General features: G+C 39.7%; 1 non-coding gene across 1 annotated transcript; it reads right to left on the bottom strand.

The window, feature by feature from the left end:
- Nucleotides 1-18,981: 18,981 nt before the first annotated feature.
- Nucleotides 18,982-19,113, bottom strand: LOC142425169 (small nucleolar RNA SNORA63). The gene has a single exon (XR_012779529.1). It is a non-coding gene; the product is annotated as a small nucleolar RNA SNORA63 (small nucleolar RNA).
- Between the last annotated feature and the right edge of the window lie 2,631 nt (nucleotides 19,114-21,744).

Genomic DNA, 21,744 nt, shown 5'->3' with positions numbered 1-21,744 from the left:
TATTTTCTTAATTATATCTAAGGATACACTTTAGAATTTACAAATTCTTTATTATTTCTTTGTTTTAATCTTGTAGTTATATAATTGTCAATTTGAGAGGATTCAAGAGTAAAGGGGTGGAGTCTAGCCTGTCAATCTGGTGAGGCCTCTGTGCCGGCATGGCCTTCTCTTGAGAGTTTGGGGAATTCCAGTATTCCTCCCTGCAGGCAGGAGACAATCTCTCTCTTAGCTCACTCCCTGGAAGACATTGCAGCAAACAAAAAGCATGGAACTACACTAGTGCCCTGAGCTGGAGAAAGCACGTGGAGACCCCTGCCAGTGCTAAGATGCTTATAATGCCACTGGTCTGTGATGGTCCTTTCTTCAGAGTCATTGCATGCATTTCATGAGTCTGAAAAGGACTTTATAGATTGGTATTGGACATATGGGCTAATATCGGACTTATGGACTTGATCTGGAGTGGGCTGGGATGTTTTCTTAATGTACAATTATTCTGTATATAAATCTCTTTCTTATACACATATAAGTGTCTATAAACTTGTTTCTCTAGTCTACCCAGACTGACACAGGTCCCTTCGATTTGGTCCTCTTTGTTGACTTGCAGAAGTAACATTCTTCAAATGCGTAATAATCCTTGGTTAACAATTCATTCATTTTTGATTATTATTAAATGCTTTTATTGGGGGCTCTTACATCTCATCACAATCCATATATTCATCCATTGTGTCAAGCACAATTGAACCTATGTTTCTATCTTCATTTTCTATATTTTAATCATTTTATTAAGGGCTCATACAACTCTCATCACAATCCATACATATATCAATTGTGTAAAGAACACTTGTACATTCACTGCCCTCATCATTCTCTAAACATTTGCTCTCCAAGTAAACCCCTGGCATCAGCTCCTCATTTCCCCCTCCCTCCGTGCTCACCGCCTCCCATGAACACTTGATAATTTATAAATCATTATTCTGTCATATCTTTCCCTGTCCGACATATCCCTTCACCCAGTTTCCCATTGTCCATCCACCAGGGAGGAGATCACATATAGATCCCTGTAATCGGTTTCCCCCTTCCAACCCACCCGCCCTCAACCCTCCCAGTATCGCCTCTCACACCACTGGTCCTGAAGGGATCATCCGCCCTGGATTCCCTGTGTTTCCAATTCCTATCTGTACCATAGTACAACCTCTGGTCTAGCCAGATTTGCAAGATAGAATCAGGATCATGATAGTGGGGGAGGAGGAAGCATCTAGGAACTAAGGAAAGGTGTATGTTTCATTGTTACTATATCACGCCCTGACTGGTTCATCTCCTCCCCAAGACCCTTCTTTAAGGGGATGTCCAGTGGCCTACAAATGTGCCTTGGGTCTCCACTCCTCACTCCCCGCCTCATTCACTATGATAAGAGTTTTTGTTCTTTGATGCCTGATAACTGATCCCTTTGGCTCCTCATGATCACACAGGCTGGTGTGCCTCTTCCATGTGGGCTTTGGTGCTTCTGAGCTAGATGGCCACTTGTTTACCTTCAAGCCTTTAAGACCTCAGGTGCTATATCTTTTGATAGCTGGGCACCATAGCTTTCCTCACCACATTTGCTTATTCACCTGCTTTGTCTTCAGCGATTGTGTTGGGAAGGTGAACATCATAGAATGCCAATTTAATAGAAGAAAGTATTCTTGCATAGAGGGAGTACTTGAGTGGAGGCCCAATGTCCTTCTGCTATCTAAATACTAAACTTATAAATATATGCACATAGATCTATTTCCCCATCCTCATATATAAATATATTTGCATATGCATATGCCTTTATTTAGACCTCTATAAATGCTCTTTGTCTCCTAACTCTTTCCTCTATTTCCTTTGACTTTCTTCTTGTCCCGATATCATGCTCAGTCTTCATTTGGGTTTCAGTAATTCCTCTTGGTTACATTACCCTTCATCACGCCCTACCAGGCCTCCTACACCCTCCTCACCACCGATTTGGATCACTTGTTCCCTTGTCCCTGAGTTTGTTAACACCGCTACCTTTTCCCCAACTTTTCCCTCTCCCATGTCCCCCCAGAACTGTCGATCCTGTTGTTGTCTCCTCTATATTGTTCATCCAGCCTATTTTATTTAGACAGACCTGTGGAGATAATAACATGCCCCAAAACAAGACAGAGCGAAACCAAGCAACAATATACAACAAGACCACCACAACAATAAACCAATGACAAAAACAAAACAAAACACAAGAAAGAAAGCTTGTAGTTAGTTCAATGACTGTTCGTTGGCCTTTAGGAGTGTTTTCCAGTCCAATCTGTTGGGACACCACATCCTGGCCCCAAAGCCCACCTTCAGCATTCCCTGGGGACCTCGATGCTCCGTTCCCTTGCTGTTCTGTTTCACCCCCTTATTGCTTTGCCTCGATGTGGCAGGATCAGCTCAGGTGCAATTCCCACACTGTGTCTCCGGTGTTGTCCACTGTAGGGTTATGGGACAGTGAGGGACATCATGTCTGATAGTGGGGCTGGCCATGTGGTCCTTTCTGTGGACTGGCTGCCTTAATCGAAAATATCATGCTCAAGGCCTGGTGGGCCAGCAATGCTCCACTCTCTGCTCCTCCCCCTTCATCTTCTCCATGTGCTGCAATCAGATATGTATCTTTCCTGGAGCTGCAGATTCAATGCCAGTCTTTGAAATAAATTATTCTGGTGGAAGGGGCAGGTGTCCACATAGTAGTTAGGATTGGGGCCGGGCCCTCAGTCCTCTCTACTGGTTCCCTACTCCATGCCAGCATGTTGCATTCGTATTTTGGGGCACTGGGTTGAAGTCTGGTCCCCCTTTCACTGTGGAGATATAAACAGTACCATCCGTTTGGGATGGGTTAGTGCCCTGTGCCCCGCTACCCATTTCTTCTATATATTTTTTTCCTTTCCCCACCTCTTTTTTAGTTATCTACCATATATCACCCTGTATTTGGTCTGGTCCCTGCCATATTACCTGGTGCTCATGTTGTACTTGTCCTTTTGTGCTTGACTTACTTTGCTTAGCATGATTTCCTCCAGTTCTTCCCATGCAGTGATGTGCTTCATACATTCGTCACTGCTTTTTAGCAATGTGTAGTACTCCATTGTATGTATATACCACAGCTTTTTAATCCACTCATCATTTGATGGTAATTTAGGTTGTTTCCAACTTCTTGCAATTGTGAACTGTGCTGCAATGAACATTGGAGCACAGATGTCTGGCCTTGGTTTGTTTCTTGCCTCCTCTGTGTATATGCCCAGTACGGGTAGTGCTGGGTCATATGGTAACTTGATTTCCATCTGTTTTAGATATCACTAGATCGAGTTCCACAGTGGCTGAACATGCTTACAAGTCCACCAGCAGTGGATGAGTGTTCCTGTCTCCCCATAGCCCCTCCAACACTTGTTGCTTTCTGATTTTCTTAATTGGGCTATCTTTGAGGGCGTTAGGTTGTACCTCATTGTTGTTTTAATTTGCATTTCTCTTATGCCTAAAGATCGGGTACATTTTCTCATATGTTTGTTGGCTATTCAAATTTATGCCCCTGAGAAGCTTCTGTTCAGGTCTTTTGACCACCTCCTCAGTGGGCAATTAGATTTTTTTCTTTTTGGAAGTGGAGTATTGGAGATTTTAGTAATAAGGCCTTTGTCTGATGAGTCATTGCTAAAGATGTTTTCCCAGTCTGTGGACTCTCATTACTCTCTTGGTGAATTGTTTTGACGTACACAGGTGTTTTATCTTCAGTATATCCCATTTGTCAATTTGTGCCTCTTCTGTGTGTGTGTCCTTCCCTATTCCTGATAGCCTGTGTATTCCCTGTGCCAAAGTTCTCAAGTTGGTCCCAATTCCCTCATTGATGGTCCTAATAGTTTGGGGTCTAACTTCAAGGTCTGTGATCCACCTTGAGTTTATTCTTGTGCATGGGGTGAGATAAGGGTCTTGCTTCACTTTTCTGCAGGTAAATATCCATTTTTTCCCCAGTACTACTTGTTAAAGAGGGCATCTGCTTCCTGTTGGATATTTTGAGGGCCCTTTTCAAAGATCAGTTGTCTGTCTGCTGATGATTTTATTTCTGGGTTTTCAGTTCTTTTCCATTGGTTTGAGTATCTGTCATTGTACCAATACCATGTGATTTTGACAACTGTGACTGTATAATATGTGCTAAAGTCAGGTAAAGCAAGCCCTCCCACTGTGTCCTTCTTGAGGAGTTCTCTTCTAATTCTGGGCTTCTTCCCTCTCCACATGAAGTTGATAATAAGTTTTTCATTTCTTTGAAGAAAGATGAAGGTAAGTCTATCGGGATTGCTTTAAACTTATAAAATGCCTTTGGCAGAACTGACATCTTGACTATATTGAGTCTTCCAATCCACGAGCATGGGATATTCTCCCATTTTTTGAGGTTGCTCTTGATTTCTTGTAATAGTGCTCTGTAGTTTTCCCCATATAGACCTTTTGTTCTTAAAGTCAGGTATATTCATAGATATTTCAATTTGTGTTTGGCTATTGTGAAGGGTACCACTCTTCTGATCTCCTCTTCTGTGGTTTTATAACAGTTCACTGTACTTCTGTTTGTTGATCTTGTATCTGCCAAACTCCTCTATTGCTTCCAGTATTCCCCTTGTGGAGCTTTTGGGATTTTCCATATATAAAATCATATCATCTGCAAATAATGATAGTTTCACCTCTTCCTTCCCCAGATGAATACCTTTGATGTCTTTTCTTTGCCTTATGCTGTTAGCTAAAACCTCCAGCATGATATTAAATAAGAGTGGGAACCAGGGGCATCCTTGTCTGGTCCCCCTTTTCAGTGGGATTGTGTTAGTCTTTACTCCATTGACTACCACACTGGCTGTTGGTTTTTCATATATATTTTGTGTTGTGTTCAGGAATTTTCCAATTCCTATCTTCCCAAATGTCTTAAACAGGAATTGGTGTTGGATATTGTCAAATGCTTTTTCCTCATCTATCGATCTTACCATATAGTTCTTATAGTTTTTCATGTGGTCTTATCCGATGTGTATAACAGTTCAATGGACTTCTGTTTGTGGCGAATAATACTTATGATCTTTCATATGTTGAACCAGCCCTGCATCCCTATATGAATACCACTTGGTCATGGCGAATTATTTGTTTTATATGCCTTTGTGTTCTGTTGGCTAGTATTTTGTTAAGGATTTTTGCATCGATATTCATTAGGGATATTGGTCTGTAGTTCTCAATTCTTGTGGGATCCTTGCCCGGTTTTGGTATCAGAGTTATACTACCGTCATAGAAGGAGTTTGGGAGTTTGCTGTCTTTTTCTATATTCTGGAAGAGTTTGTGTAGGATTGGTATTAGTTCTTCCCTAAATGCTTGGTAGAATTCTCCAGTGAAGCCATCTGGTCCAGGGGATTTTATTGTTGGTAATCCCTTGATAACCTTGTCTACTTCTCCTATTGCTATGTGTCTGATGAAATTCTTGATGTCGATTAAACATAGGATAGGGAGGGATTTTTTTGTACATGTCTTCCAATTTGTTGAATTCATTGGAGTACACTCCTTCGTAGTACTGTGTAATTATCCCTTTGATTTCATTAGGGTCTGTTGTAATGTCCCCTCTTTCATCCCTTATTCTTGCTATTAAAATTTATTCTCTCCTTTTGTTGGTTAGGTTTGCCAGTGGCCTGTCGATTCTGTTTATCCATTCAAAGAACCAACTTTTAGCAGCATTTATATTTTCCATAGTTTTCTTATTTTCCCAAACCTAAATCTCAGCTCTGGTTTTTATTATTTATTTTCTTTTGCTATTAATAGGATTGTTCTGCTGACCCTGCTCTAGTTGTAAATTTTGTGCCAGCATATCAATCATGAGTCTCTTCCTTTCTCAGGTGTGCATGTATTGCTATGAAACTTCCTCTGATAACTGTCTTTGCTGTGTCCCACAAGTTTTGGTTCATCATGTTCTCATTCTCATTGGTTTTTAGAAATTTCCTAATTTCATCTCTGATCTGTGCCAGTACGCACTCCTTGTGAAGTAGAGAGTTATTCATCCTTTAAATGTTTGGTCTTGTTTTTTCATCTTCCTTTTGTTGATTTCCAGCCATATGGCACAGTGGTGAGAGAGAGGGGTCTGTATGATTTCAATGTGCTTAAATTTATGTAGATTTGCCTTATCCCCCAACATGTGGTCTATCTTCGAATGTGTGCCATGTGGGCTTGAGAAGAATGTAAATTTATTTGTATTTGGATGAAAAACTGTAAATATCTATCAGGTCAAATTGTCTAATTGTAGTGTTTAGATCTCTAGTCTTGTTGAGTTTCTTTTCCTGTGATCTATCTTTCTCAGAGAGTGGTGGATTGAAGTCACTCACTATAATTGTTGATGCTGTGATTTCTTTTTTCATCTTTTGGAATGTTTGGTTGATGTATTCAGTGGGTCTCTCATTCGGGGACTATATGTTTACAATGCTTAGTGGTACTTTTTCTATCATTCCCTTGAGCATTATATAGTTTCCCTCCATATCTCTTTTGCTGGTTTGCACTGTGAGGTCAATTTTATCCGAGTTTAGGATTGCAAAACCTGCTTTTTTTGAACTGTTGTTTGCTTGGTATGGCTTTCTCCAGCCTTTGATTGTCAGCCTATTTTTTTCTGTAGCCTTGAGATGTGTCTCCTGTAGGCAGCAGATTGATGGGTTGTGTTTTCTAAGCCAGTCTGCTAGTCTCAGTCTTTTAATGCCTGTGTTCAGGCCATTCATATTCAGGGTTATTATCTCCATCTGTGGACTCTGTGATGTCATCTTATAGCTTTTGTGTTAGGTGTTTTCCTACTTTCCTTTCTCATTAATGTGTTGTACGTGTGTGTGTGCATCACTCTTGACTTCTTTCCATCCTTAAGCCAATGCTATCTTGGCATCTGTTTTCTCTTTGTTGCTCTCTGGGTGAGGTTGTTCTATGTGGCGGTCTTTTATTTATACTTGGTGAATGATGATCTTCTGCCCATACAAGGGCAAGGATCTGTTGTAGGACTGGGTTTCTTCTAACGTATGTATTCTTTGAGTTTTTCCTTGTCTGGGAAGACACTTACTCCTCCATCTATCTTGATCAAGAATTTGGTTGCGTAGAGTATTCCTGGGTTTTGTGTTGTTTTCCTTCAATTTTTGGAATATGTTACTCCACTCTCTCTTCTTCTGATAGAGCTGAGCATATTCTTATTTGGGAACTTTTCTATGTTGTTGCTTGTTTTTCCCTAGCTGCTCTCATGATTTTCTCCTTTTCCTCAAAGTTGGATAGTTTATCATGTGCTTTGGTGACTTATTCTTGGGATTCAGTCTAGTTGGTGTTCTTTTAGCCTTCTGAATGGTTGCCTGGTTTTCATTCATTAAGCTGGGGAAGTTTCCCTCCAAGAATTCTCTCATGATTTTTGCAGATGACTTCTTTGTTGTGTCTTCCTCTGGCAAGCCAATAATTCTAATGTGGTTCCGCTTCATAGCATCAGACATAGCTCTAAGGTTTTCTTCAGCTTCTCTGAAGATCTTATTATATTTTTGTCCATGTTTGTTAGTCTGCTTGGCTATCCTCCAAGTCACTGATGCAATTCTCTAGATCCATGTTTCTGCTACTACTTTTGTTATCTCCTCCCTAAGCTCATGTATTTCCCTTGGGTGTATGGGCTTTATGTCCTCTCTCATGTCATCCTTTTTCTGTATTGTTTCCCTCATATCCTGTATGACTCCAAGCAGCATTCTGGAAAATTGTTTCTGTGGAAACTCAATGTCTGCTTCTACTATGCATGTCATTATATTTGGGAGATCTTCTTCCATTGCTTTTTGTTTTTCCTATTTTTTGTTGAGGTCATTAGGTCTGATGGCTGTTAGCATTGTGTTTTTTTAGAGGAGCCAGGTGCCATTTTCCAGGGAGTTGAAGAACACAGGCTCTCTCTGGGAAACTTGTAGTAATGCTTCTTTGAACTACCTACAGCTAATTCCACTATGGAATTAACCTACCACTTATTCTCCTGTGGCTTCCTTCTCAGGGGAGCACCCCAGAAGGCTGATGGGCTGCCTGCTTTGGTGTTGTGTAGGTTGGGCAGAGGTTCTTGCAGCAGTTTGGAACACTGGTGAGTGTTTGCTGAGCAGGCTTGGGACCCCAGGCACACAGGCAAGAATTCCCAGGAAAGAAGTTGGGCAGAGTATCCCCTGGTTCAGGTTCGCAGGGCTTTCCCCAGGGGCTAGTTGCACAGGGTGGAGCTCACCTATCTGGGTGTGGCATGGGCATAAATGCCCTAGGCTAAGAGGAGTGGCCTGGAGGTCAGCATTGGAGTGTGAGAGAACAGGAAAGAAACAAAGAGAAGAAAAAAAAATGTTTAAAGTAAGCCCGGTGAGACTGTGCAGGATTTAGAGAAGAGAGGGAAACAAAAGTTACAATGTTCTGAGTCCCAATCCCTGCCCATGGAGCTGCCAGAGTTCAGTCCCTGCCCCGTGGCAGGCAGCGGCAAACTGTAGCTGTGTTGATATTAAGCCATCTTTCTGGTTCCAAATGGTCCTGGCTCCAGCAGAGACAGTGGTGGGACTAAGGTCAAGCCCAAGTCATCCTCCGCTGTGCTAAACCAAAAGCCCACAGCCCCTCAAAGCCTTGTGGGTCTGTGTCTACTTATCTTTATGGTGCTCCTCCTGTGTTCCAGCAGTGTTGAATTTCTCTCTAAGCAACTCTCCTGGGCTGAATTTTGTGGAGTCCCTCTGGTACGTGTTACTCTGTCTCCATCTTCTCCGTGAATCATCTGTATGTAAATCTTTAGGGAGAAGAAAGCTTCATCGTTCACCTATGGAACTTTAGGGGATTTGAATTCTTCAAATATCTGAACCTGGGGAGCGGGGCTCTGTGCCACCTGAGAAGTGGTGGTCACTTCTGCTCACCCCTTTCCCCTTCCGCTAGGTCCCTGCTCACAGGTGTACCAGCATCATCATTTTCAAGTATTTTGTTTCTACTTGAGTCCTTGGTATCAGCTCCTTATTTTTCCCCCTCTCTTCCCCACCCTCTCTCACTCATGCACCCTTAATAAGTAATAGATTATTGTTTTCATGCCTTACAACATCCTCTGTCATCCTTCACTCACATTTCTGTTTTTCGTCCCCCAAGGAGGAGGTTATATATTGATCCTTGTGATTGATTCCGCGTCCCCCCCCCCCCCTCTACCTTCCTCTTATCCTCCTGGTATCTCTGTTCTCATGGTTGACCCTGAGGGGTTTAAACTATCTTGAATTCCCTGTAGTGTGGACTCATATCTGTAGCAGTGTGCATTTTCTGGTCTAATCTGATTTGTAAGGTAGAGTTGAGGTCATGATAATGGGAGGGGGTGGGGGAGGAAGCATTAAAGAGCTAGAAGAAAGTTGTGTGTTTCATCATTGATATAGTGCACCCTGACTGTGTCATCTCTCCCTTATGACCCTTTTGTGAGGACATATTTAATTGTCTACAGATGGGCTTTGGGTCTCCACTCCTTGCCCCCAAACCCCCCTTCACATTGGTATGATTTTGTTCTGGGTCTTAGTTGCCTGATACCTGATCCCATTGACACCTCATGATCACACAGGCTAGTATGCTTCTCCCATGTGGACCTTGTTGCTTCTCAGCTAGATGGATGCTGTTTATCTTCCAGCCTTTAAGACCCCAGGTGTTATATCTTTTGATAGCCGGGTATCATCTGCTTTCTTCACCACATTTGCTTATGCACCCATTTTGTCTTCAGTGATCATGTTGGGAAGGTGAGCATCACAGAATGCTGGATTATTGGAACAATTCATTCTTAAGGACAGAATTTTATCTTACTCAGCATACATTGTTATTATGCTTTCCTTGAGGTAGTTGTGGCTCTTCTGTTCGTGTCTCTAGCTAACACCAAATGACTGGATGGGACCATGCTAGAAGAAGATAAATAAAGATTAAGGTGAGACATTCTGACCTCCGCCTTGTGGCAATTTGACTTGGACTGTTATGGAACTGGATTCTCTGTCTCCCTTTTGTAGACAGAGAGGTCAGTTATGACCTCCATTCCCTTTTCTCAGAATCTGTAGCAATCAGAATTTGGATTTGTTAGAATGGCTCAAGACTCTTAGCAGCACGTGCCTTTGTCGGAGAAAAGAATAAGGGGTATGGGAAGTGTAATGTTTAATTCTTAGATGGTCTTTTGGGCTGTTCTGTAACAGTTGAATGTACTGCACCAATCGTTAAACTGTAGTTGAGGGGATAAAAGCCACTTCTGGTCTTGAAAAGGGCAACAATCAGGATGGCAAAATAAAATGCCTGATAGAAGGTCAGAGCTTGATGGTTTCATCCTGTTAGGGCCCAAGGCCGTGTGCATATGAATAAAATAGAGAACAAAAGGGAACTGAATTTAAGTGTTGTTTCAGAATGGATTATGCGCTTAGCTGAATAAACTATGGATTTTGATTTCTTCTGCCTCCAACTCAAAACAAACTTATTACCAGGAGTTAATGCCGATTCACAGAGATACCCAGTGAGTTTCTGAAACTGTAACTGTATATGGGTGTAGGTAGCCCAGTGTTTCTCCCGCAGAGTTGCTGGTGGTTTTGAACTGGTGATCTTGTGAATTGCACCCTGACCTATAACCACCACGCCATAAGACTGATGAAGTCTGATGAAATTAATATTTTGAATTGTGATGAGAGAGCGCTTATAAACCCACCTTCAAACTAGATTGGAGTTGCTAAGAGAGGAATAAGGAACTTCCCAGAAGATATGGCTTTTTGTTTGAAGCCAATGTAGAATAAGAGGGTGTAGAAAAGTTGAGTCCAACCCAGAATCTTGAGCATCAGGACATTTGCACTTAAAAAGATATGCAGACCCACTCACAACTGCTGAGAGAGGAAATGAGATTTACCTTTACATGAAAGATTTTCAGGGGAAAAACTGACTATGTGGCTTTTTGAATTTTGAGCAAGGGGTTTCCTTTTGATGTACCAAGGCTAGAAAAGTCTATACCAATCAGAGAAGATGCCTTTGTAGACTTGAAAGCTAATAAGAATTGGCAAGCTTACAGTCTGGTATGTCCTGATGGTGAACATTTGAATTTACTTGTTGAATGAAAGTAAGGCAAATGCCGCAATAAATAGATGGACATATTCTATTGACCCCATTGATTTGACCCAAAGAAGCTAGAGAAAAGCCTGACTGGGCTGAAGTTTAAAGAGTTTTAAGGAACCCGAGCCTATGGATATGACCTAGTAAGTGAAGTTGATGAGAATATGTGAAGTGGCCAGATGGTCTGAAGTGTAGGGAGGGGTGTGTGAACTCCCAAGTTTGCTACTGGTACCCATTTAGCAGTTTGAATGGCAGTGAGAGTTGAGTACATTAAACTTGAAAAAAAAAATTGTTCCTGTGAGCTGGCAGCGTACATTGTTATTGTCTTATTGGATGGCCTGCTCCAGACTAGACTTTGCTTATGGATGTTGATACTCAAAGATTCAAGTATAATGACAGATCCTTTAGATCAAAGAACTTGCTTATCTAAGAGTACTGGGCTGATAGGGATGGAAAATTTAGAATGGAATCTTTAAAAGAGGAGGAGATAAAGACATGGAATACCTGGCTTATAAAATTTCATGGGTTTCTCAAATGAATGAGACAAGAGAGGATGCTCCCTGAGCATTTTCCTCTTTTCCTGCTGGATTTTGGGAAAAGAACTTGGAGGAATATATTCATCAGATTATATGATTTAAGTGTAAATTATTTTGATAGTTAGATTTGTGTGTGTGTGTGCTAATATGGCACCCATAAGAAGAAATTCATTTAGCCTGTCAGTCAGGCCACAGCTTGATGACCTGCTTTGGAGGTGCTAAATTTGGAGATAAATGACTTCTCAGGAAATTAGTAACATGGGCCTCCGGAGAAACTACCTTTCTCTATAGTCTACTTTTAGGAATTAGAAAGACAAATGTGTAAGCCAGTCGGAAGTCTGTTTGAAAAAACATCAGTAGTGTCCATTAAAGGATGAAACATTTCAAACCAATTCTTTGAACAGGACATAAATTTTTTGGAAAAAAAATTTGTGAAATCCCATGAAGGAAACTTTTTAACCTCATTTTAACATAGATCCCTATTCTGACCCTGATGTTTTTTTGTTGTCTTGATGTGAACCTTGATTTGTTCTTTGTTTTTTTCCATTCCTACCTCTGGCAAAGTACTGTAAGAAAATAATTCAAGATGGATAGTGCAATAAACATATTAACTTCATTATAGTTTTCCATCCTTTAACAATCATCATAACTAAAGAGTGACAGATGCAATTGGCTTAGAAGCTTAATGCCAAAACCAGGTTTTGAAACAAAAGTCATCACATCAGGGCCAACAGAACAAATAAAGGAAGTGAAAATCCATTGAATTTTAAAATTTAAAACAATGAAATACTCATTTTTTACTCATTTAAAATTGATGACAAATAAAATTAGGACGAAGGAAAATAGATCACAGAATTGATGTAGATGTTAATTAACTAAAACCCATTGTTTCCATATTTGTCTTAGTAACTCCTGAAATGGACATAGGCTGATGAAAAAGCCCCAAACCAACTGCCAAGGAGACAATTACTCCATCAGGACAGAATAAAACTGCTGCGAAGGGTTCTCAACACTCTAAATCTCTAAGAGAAAAGTTTATCTTTCTCCCAAGATAAAGTGATTTCTTCTCTTAAACATCAACAATTGGTGGGTTTGAACCCCTGGCTTAGCAGCCAACAGGCCAATGCTTAACCCATTATACCAGCAGGGCCTGATGTTGATGACTGGTACTAGTCGTTCTCTGAAATTTCATTGAATGATGGAGAATTTTGCTTGGGAAGCTTTATAATTAGCATAGACAACTGTCATCTGTTTTGGATGATTTTAGAGACAGAATTTTTCAGTCCCTTCCAGCTTGATCCTGTGTCTGGGTATAAACAAAATAATTCACTCCAAGCGATGTTTCCAAATGTCCACATCAGCACTTCCTGGTGTTGCCTTTTCTAAGAGGCTCAACTGAGAGCTTGTGTCCGGACAAAACTCAGACTGTCCCCCATTCAAATTCTGCTCCCACCTTAACACAGTTCTGAATGTTGTCTCTACAGGCTGCTCCCCTCTTTATCACATCTGATTCTCTTCTCTACCCCTAGCACACTACATACGATCCTTAGATACACAAACCTGATGACACCTTTGATCTCACTGACAAATTCTCTATTTCATCTCCAGTCCAGGCGGCCTAGCAGTAAGGAATGCCATTAAATCATAGGCTGCACATTTTCTCTTTGGGTCATATGTAAAGTGAAGTAAATCACTGTTTTAAAACATGCTTTTCTTGTTTAAAAGACTCAAGAAAGAAATGCAAATTTTGTCTTGGTAGGCAAACCTGTGTGTGTGTGTGTGTGTGTGTGTGTGTTGCTTCTTGAGTGAATCCAGCCTATCACAGGTGGTTAAAAAATTGTCAGTAAAAACAATGACTTCTAATGGGATCTGTTGCACCAATTAAATTCAAATCAAGAAACTAACTCAGAAGGTATGGTAACTATTTGGGGAGGATTTAAAAGATAAATCTTGATAGATTTTCATCAGATACTCATAATGGGATTTACAAAGAAGTTTTAAGGCAATTATAAACTGCATTTGGGAAAGAAAAGGCCCAGGAAAGTTGCTTTGAGGAAATGCAGTCCCATTAAATTAATGTACTTGCCCATTCTTCTAGGGTAGCAAGGGCTCTCCTATGAGAATTTCCTTGGGAAACTTTACTCCACCCACCCTACAGCACTAATCTTTCATCTCAAGACTTTTCATATTGCCTAAACACAAATAACAGTTTAAAACAACACTATTTGTGTATTTTGAGATGACCAAATTCCTGTTCAACTTGGTCTAAATATGTTTCCAAGAGGTGGTGCCCTCTGGGTTCTCTGGAACAGTTCAGGGGTCCCACAAAATCAGAGACCTATACTTCCTTCTGGGCTGTGGCTACAGAACAAATAGTTGTTAGGAAATGGACTCCTAACTTTAAGGTCAGCAATTACAAAACAACAGTCATTCTACAGTAGAAAGACTAGGTTTTCTACTCACGTCCAAGCGCATAGGCTCAGAAACACACAGGGGCAAGTCTCCTGTCCTACACGGTCACTGTGAGTTGGAATTGACTTGATGGTGGTAAGTTTTTTGTTTGAGGAGTAGATGCATAATTTTGTTTATTTTTCTGAAAAGTGGATAGTTGGCCAAATAAGTTGGAGAACATATGCTCTAAATCTAAGAGCACTTAATTATTCTAGGAAGGGTGTTATTGCCTGCAAGGGGGCAACAAGTCAAATCCAACTCTCTGAGCCAACAGTGATGAAGCACTATCCGCTACCACACAAACCTCACAACCATTCCTATGTTTGCCCATTGTTGTCGCTACTGTCTCAATCGATCTTGGTGAGGATGTTCCTCTTTTTGACGGACCCTCTTCATTCCCATGTCTAATGCCCTTCTGCAGAGAGTTGCACTTCCCAACAACATGTCTGAAGTATGTGAGACAAAGTATTGCCACTCTTCTAAAGCATCCTTGGAATGCTTCTAAGGAGCATTACAGTCATGTTTCTTGGAATACATATTTGCTGATTCTTCTGGCAGTCCATAGTATATTTTATAATCCTTCTTGACCACTATAATTTAGAGAGATGGAAACACTACTTTCAGAAGTCCATAGACTTAGATATGTTGAAAGGTAATAGGTTCAATTTTTGGTATATTGGTTTTATAAAATTTTGTAGCACACCATTTTGGTTTACCCTTATATTTCCCCGTGCTAATATGAAATAACAAAAAATACATAAGATTCACCATGAGTAGAATTTTAAGTTAGTAGCACATGGTTTTGAATATCCTAGTGCCATGTAAATTTCTTAGTACAGAGTGTCATGCAATAAATATTTATTAAATTAAGAAAATGCATTGATTGCCCTTGAGAAGTATAAAGCATAAAGTATAATACTGCCTTCATTAACCTAACCTGAATTTATTTTGATAAGGATTTATAAACATCAAAGCACTCTTTTTTTAAGAAGTCAACAGCAATATATATCATGTTACTCTAGAAGTTTCATTTTGCAGAAAATGATGTGTTCTTCTATTTTTATGTATGGTGATTATTGGTTCTGCTATTTGTAATTTCTCGTTTTTTAATTCATATATTTTTTGTTTAAATGAATACTATTGATTTCTAAAAATCTTCCAAGTAACCTATGACATTTCTTATTAGATTTAGTTGATTAGATTAGAGAAATCTGAAGTTGCTAGAAGTATAATTATATTATCTGAAAATAATTAGGATGTTAACACAATTTTCATAATATCAATGTGATTGATTACTATGTATGCATTGGAGTGGGTAGCAATGGTAACAATGCTATTTAGGAATTACCTCAAGCAGTTCTCCTATTGACACCTTTAGTATGTTAAGTGCCATCCAGTCAGTTCCAACCTATGGCGACCGGATGCCGTCCTCAGAATTGTTCCTCTGTTTGAGCACATTGTTGCAGCCACTGTGTCAATCCATCTCCTATTGTCCCTCAACTTTAACAAACATTACATCCTTCATCAGACACTGGTCTCTTCTGACATGTCCAAAGTATGTAAGGCAAAGTCTCATCATCTTTGTCCTTTTAACAGTCCGTGGTTCTTGCAATATTCTTCTCCAGCACAGCAATTCATTGCAACAGTTCTCCTTCGGTCTTCCTTATTCAAGTCAACTGTCACAGACACATGAGGCAATTGAAAATACCATGACTTGGATGGGGGGCGGGGAGGGACACTTGTTCTCAAAGTAACATCCTTGCTTTTCAATACTCTAAAAAGTTCTTGTGCAGCAAATTTACCTAATGCAACTGGTCTTGTCATCTCTTGACAGCTGTTCCCTTTAGCATTGATTGTGCATGCAACAAAAGCCTTGACAACTTCAACCCTTTCTCCATTTATCATGATGCTACTTATTGGTCCAGTTTTGAGGATTTTGGTCTTCTTTACATGGGCATAAACCAAACTGAAGGTGCCAGTTCTTGAAGTTCATCAGCTGGGCTTTCTCATTTTTAGTAAGCAAGATGGTGTCATCTGCATATTGCAGGCTATTGATAAATTTTATTTTAATCCTAATGCCATAATCTTCTTCTATAGATAGTCCGGCTTCTCTGATTATTTGCTCAACATAAAGGATGAATAAGCACGGTGCGGGATGCAATCCTGACACACAGCTTTCCTGATTTAAAATCATTCCGTATTCTCTTTGTTATCAGAGCTGCCTCTTGATACATATTCATGTTCCTCATGAGCACGAAGAAAAATTTTGTAATTCTCATTTTTCTCAAGGTTATCCATAGTTTTTTATGATCGATACAGTTAAATACCTTTTCATAGTCAATGAAACACAAGCAAACATCTTTCTGGAAGTCTCTGCTTTGACCCAAGATCCATCTCAGATCAGCAACAAATTATGTAAATAAAATGCTAATAAGTGTTGTTGTTTCCTCATGTTTAAGATATTTTCTTGTATTAATGGTCTTTATTATGAATGGATACTATATATGTTTATCAACTGTGCTATTTGAAGAAGTATTTTAGGGTTGTATAAAAGAGCAAAACAAATAGGACTTATACATGGATTTAAAGAAAGAAATGTGTAACAAGCAAGTGACCGGCAAAGTTGCACAAGCAGGCAAGCCCAATCCAGGTTAATCCATGAGCCAGGTGGTAACCTGAAGCCTGTCCTTACTCATGTAGCTACCAGGATTAATTGAAAAGAAACAGAATGATGAACCCACAAGCATGAAGCCCCCCCCCCCCACCCCACCCCGGGATGGTGGAGACAGAGGTCAACAATCTGAGTCAGCAGGTCAGGTGAATGGGTACAGGTGGAGTGTATTCATTCAATAGATTCCAGGGTCTTCTGGCAAAATGGTAGGCCATAAGTTCAAGTCCCAAAAACCGGGGGTCCATGAGATGAAAGAAGGATCCAGGCCAGCAAGAAGAGACAAGTCTTCCAACTGTCTCCATAAGCAGGAGCAGGACACACTCCCAAGGAAACATTAAAATTGTGCCGGGCTGTGACCTGAGTAGGAGGCTGTACCCTCTGTAATCCCCTTATAACTGCTTTGCTGCCCACTACAGGTCTCATCATGCAGTTAATTATGTTACATTAGGTCACATCATGGTGAGACTTCAACTGACAAACTATTGAGAATCCAGGCCCAGTCAAGTTCACATAAAACCTAATTAGCCCAAAGGGGTAAAAGTTCCTTATTTAATTATTTGAATTTTTCTTTTAATTGGTTAGTGAAATAAATATTCTAATATTGAATCACCTTTTCCTTCTGAAATAAGTCCTGCTTGGATCAGGGATTTATTCATTAACTTACTCATTTTGCTATACATTTGAATTTTTTAAAGAGTGAAAGATATAGGGCTATATGTTCAACTATCCAATGTGGCATAAAGCTATAACCATTAAATTTGATTGCTAGTGAATTTGAATTCAGTTCTGATTGCATGATTTAGTAAATATGATTTCACTACATTACAATTTTTTGTTTAAATTTTATCAGCTTTATGCAGAATTATTCTGTTTTTGCATTGAAACTAAAAAAAACCCCAAAGTGATAATATATGTGAAACTTTAGCAAGAGGCTCAATAAACGTTAACTCACCTGTTCTGAGAGCTTTTAAATAAGAATAATAGGATATCACTGGGCCATGCTTTTAAGCATGTCCGGATAGCTTTTTTCTTGAGTTGTAGTGGAAAAGTCTAACTGTGCCCATAAGTAGTAAGGGTAATATAAATACACTAAGTATTTTTTACTCTTATTACTACTTTTATAATAGCAGCTGCCAGCTAGTGAATCTTCGAGTTGGATACCTTTCCAGCAAATTGCCTTCTTAGAAAGGCCTGTGTGATCCAAACATGTGTTCTTATTGAATATTTCCCAGGACTACTTATTTATAACTACACTGTGGCAAGTGTAGCGATCCTTACATGTAATCTGTAAAACACATTTGCAATTGAGTAGTAACTGAAATTGAATAATGTGAATTTCTTTCTAGGATAAATGGAAGGGCGAAAGGCCACTATTTGCACAGCCAAGCTGCCTCTGTGTCTAGAAATTTCCTTTGGCAGTCAAGGAAGTAGGTTTCCAAGTATGACCAGAATACATACTAAACTGTGAATTATAAAATCAGCTACTAGTACTATGTCTGGCAATAACCAAGTGTTAAATAAATGTTGGTGCAGTATTGGTAGTGTTTCAGTCTGTTATACATAAGGTATCAACTTCATGGCACCTATCAATAACAAGCAAATTTAAAGAATGTGAGGAATAAGAAAAATGACAATAACTCAAAAACAGTTTTTTTTCCAGGTAGATTGTAGCAGTTTGGAAATTGGAAAACTAATTTCAATAGAGGATATATTTTATCCAACCATTCAATAAATGCAAATTAAGGAGTTGCTACTTCTCAGAAATTGTGCATGTCATTATGAATATTGTGCTAAATGTGAGACACTGGTCCACATGGAAAGAGCCTTAGTGGTACAGTAGCTACGTGTTGGGCTGATAACCACAAGGACAGAAGTTCAAAACCACTAGCCTCTCTCAGGGGAGAAGAGGAGGTATTCTACTCCTGTAAGGAGTTACAGTCTTGAAAGCCCGCAGTGGCAGATCTGCTCTGGCCTATAGGGTTATGTTTAGTTGGCATCTACTCAATGGAAATGAATTTGTTTTCTTTTTGTCCACATTGATATTAAAATCTGAAGAAGAGAACAACATTGAATACATAATTCCACAAAGACTGAGTGTATTTGTGTGATTTCACATAGATTGCTATGAAAAATTCCAGGTTCAAGAGAATATAATAGGGGGCAAAAGAGAATGTAATAGGGAATATAAATATGGATCGTTCATTTAAAAATTTTTTTTCATTTTTTTTCAATATGTATGACACCAAGCATCCCTGCACTGCTACATTAACTAGCAGACAGGGATAGATAAGAAACAACTTTACTTTGAGCAGGGGGAACGACAAACTAGCACTTAACAGCTATATTGTAGCCTAATTCCTGCTGGGATCTTTCATTTTTTGTCTATAAAATTGCATGATTTGGTGTGTTGAATACTCCTTCACCTTATGCTGTTACTGTTCAAGAGTAATGATTGAACATATGATTGAATTATGATTTTGTATGGTCTGAATTCAATGTCTAATATAAAATAAGTTTATTATAAATGCCTTAACTATAAGATAAAGAGTCATATGCAGTGATATAGGAAAATATAAATGTGTTAGTCTGAGTAGACTAGAGAAACAAATCCATAGACATATGTGTATAAGAAAGAGCTTTATATACAAGAGCAATTGAATATTGAGAAAACATCCAGCCCAATCCAGATCAAGTCCATAAGTCCGACATGTCTGATACCCATATATATAGTCCTCTTCAGACTCACGAAACAGTTGCAGTGATGCCAAATTCAGGAAGATCACAAGCCAGTAGGTGAGAGGTCTTGTGGACCCAGTAAGCATCTCAGCGCTGTCCGGGGTCTCCATGTGGCTTCTCCAGCTCCCGGGGCTGCATCAAGGTAGGTCCATGTGGCTTCTCCTCAGGGATGTCTTGCAGGGAGTGAGAGTATGTCTCCTGCCTCCAAGGACGAAATACAGGAATTTCAAGAATCCGCAGGGAAAACCCATGCCCACACAGAGGCCTCATTGGCTATATTCTGATTGACAGGGTAGACTCCACCCCTATACTCTTAATCCTCAAATTGATATCAGATTATGTAACCACCACAATTAAGAATCAAATAAGTTGATGAGAGATTGGCTGGTCTCTTCATGAACTAAACATCTCTTTCTGGCCTTTAGCAACACAACACCTTAAAGTAAAACTACTTGAAAAAAGTACTTAAATCTCTGAATGTAGATACAATCAAACCATAAAATTCTTTTTTTTCCAATCATTTCATTGGGGGCTCATACAACTTTTATCACAATCTATAGATTCATCCATTGTGTCAAGCACATTTGAACATTTGTTGCCCTCATCATTCTCAAAACATTTGCTTTCTACTTAAACCCTTGCTATCAACTCCTCATTTCCCCTTCCTTCTCTGCTCCCCCTCCCTCATGAACCCTTGATAATTTATACATTATTATTATTTTGTCATATCTTACACTGTCTGCTGTCTCCCTTCACCCACTTCCCCGTTGTCTGTCCCCCAGGGGGGAGGTTATATGTCAATCCTTATAATCGGTCCCCCCTCTCTACCCCACCCTCCCTCCACCCTCACCATAAAATTCTTACTGGACAACAGTCTCACAACAGTGCAGGCAGAGTGTGGTGAATAAATCAAAACATATTCAAAACAATACAGTAGTTAAAGTGGATACATTGAAGCATTAAATAAGACAATGTTTCAATAGAAAAGAAATACTACAGGGAAAAATCACACATGAATTTGTTTTCATATATAATTGAGGATAAAGTTCTCTTGGACTAGTCTGAACCTATAAACAGAGCATGGACAACTTTCACTTCTAGTGAAAAAGCAACCAATTAGGATGCATCGTCATTTCTGGCTATAATTCCTGCCTCATTCCCAGAACCTCTAGGCATCCGTCATAGGGCCCTCTAATGAAGATCCATCAGCTACTACACACACAGACTCCACAAATAACCGAATGAGAGGCTCTTGAGAAGATCTATCAAATCAGCGGGTATTGATCTCATAGGCGTTTATTAGTGACATAGTAGGTACATCCTGCAATTTACTACCCATTTATGTAACGCCTTTCTTCCTTTCTTTTTATAAAAAAAGATGGAATAGTTACCATATATACTTGTGTATAAACTGAGTTTTCCAGCATATTTTAAATGCAATTTTTATGGTAAATTAGGTGCCTCGGCTGATATTCAGGTTGGCTTATACTCAAGTATATTCTGTAATTAATTAATAATCATTTTATTGGGAGCTCTTATAATAATCCATATTTCAATTGTGTCAAGCACACGTATACATATGTTGCATCGTCATCTTCAAAATATTTTCTTTCTGTTTTAGACTTTGGTATCAGCTGTTCTTTTCCCCCCCTCCATTCCCACTTTCCCACCCTCATGGACCCCTGATAAATTATGAATTATTATTACTTTCATATATTGCACTCTACACCATCTCCCTTTGCCCACGTTATTCTTGTTCATCCCCTTGTGAGGGGTGGTCGTAGTGCTGGGCAGTTATGCATCCATCATTGTGGTAAGTTCCACCTCATGGTAGCGATACTCATTATTGTTCCTGAGGGGTTTATCTCTCTTGGATTCCATATGTCAAGAGCTCTTATCGGTACCAGTGTACACACTCTTGTCTAGCTGGATTTGTAAGATAGAATTGGGGTCATGATAGTGGCAGGGAGGAAGCATTAAAGGACTAGAGGAAAGCTGCATGGTTTGTCAGTGCTATACTGCACCCTGGCTGACTCATCCCTTTCTTGTGCTTGTGACCCTTCTGTGAGGGATGTCCAATTGCCTTTGCGTCTCTACACCATATCCCTTTCTCCCAACCCCCATCAATCCTCCTCATTTACATTGATATGATTGTTTGTTCTGGGTCTTCTGATGCCTGATACCTGATCCCATCAATACTTCATGATCACACAGGCTGATGGGCTTCTTACATGTGGGCTTTGTTGCTTCCCTGTTAAA

Source organism: Tenrec ecaudatus, chromosome 13 (assembly GCF_050624435.1).
Source record: "Tenrec ecaudatus isolate mTenEca1 chromosome 13, mTenEca1.hap1, whole genome shotgun sequence".
Taxonomy (NCBI): Eukaryota; Metazoa; Chordata; class Mammalia; order Afrosoricida; family Tenrecidae; genus Tenrec; species Tenrec ecaudatus.
Note: the sequence above shows the minus strand (reverse complement) of the source record. Positions and strands in the feature narration are given on the sequence as shown.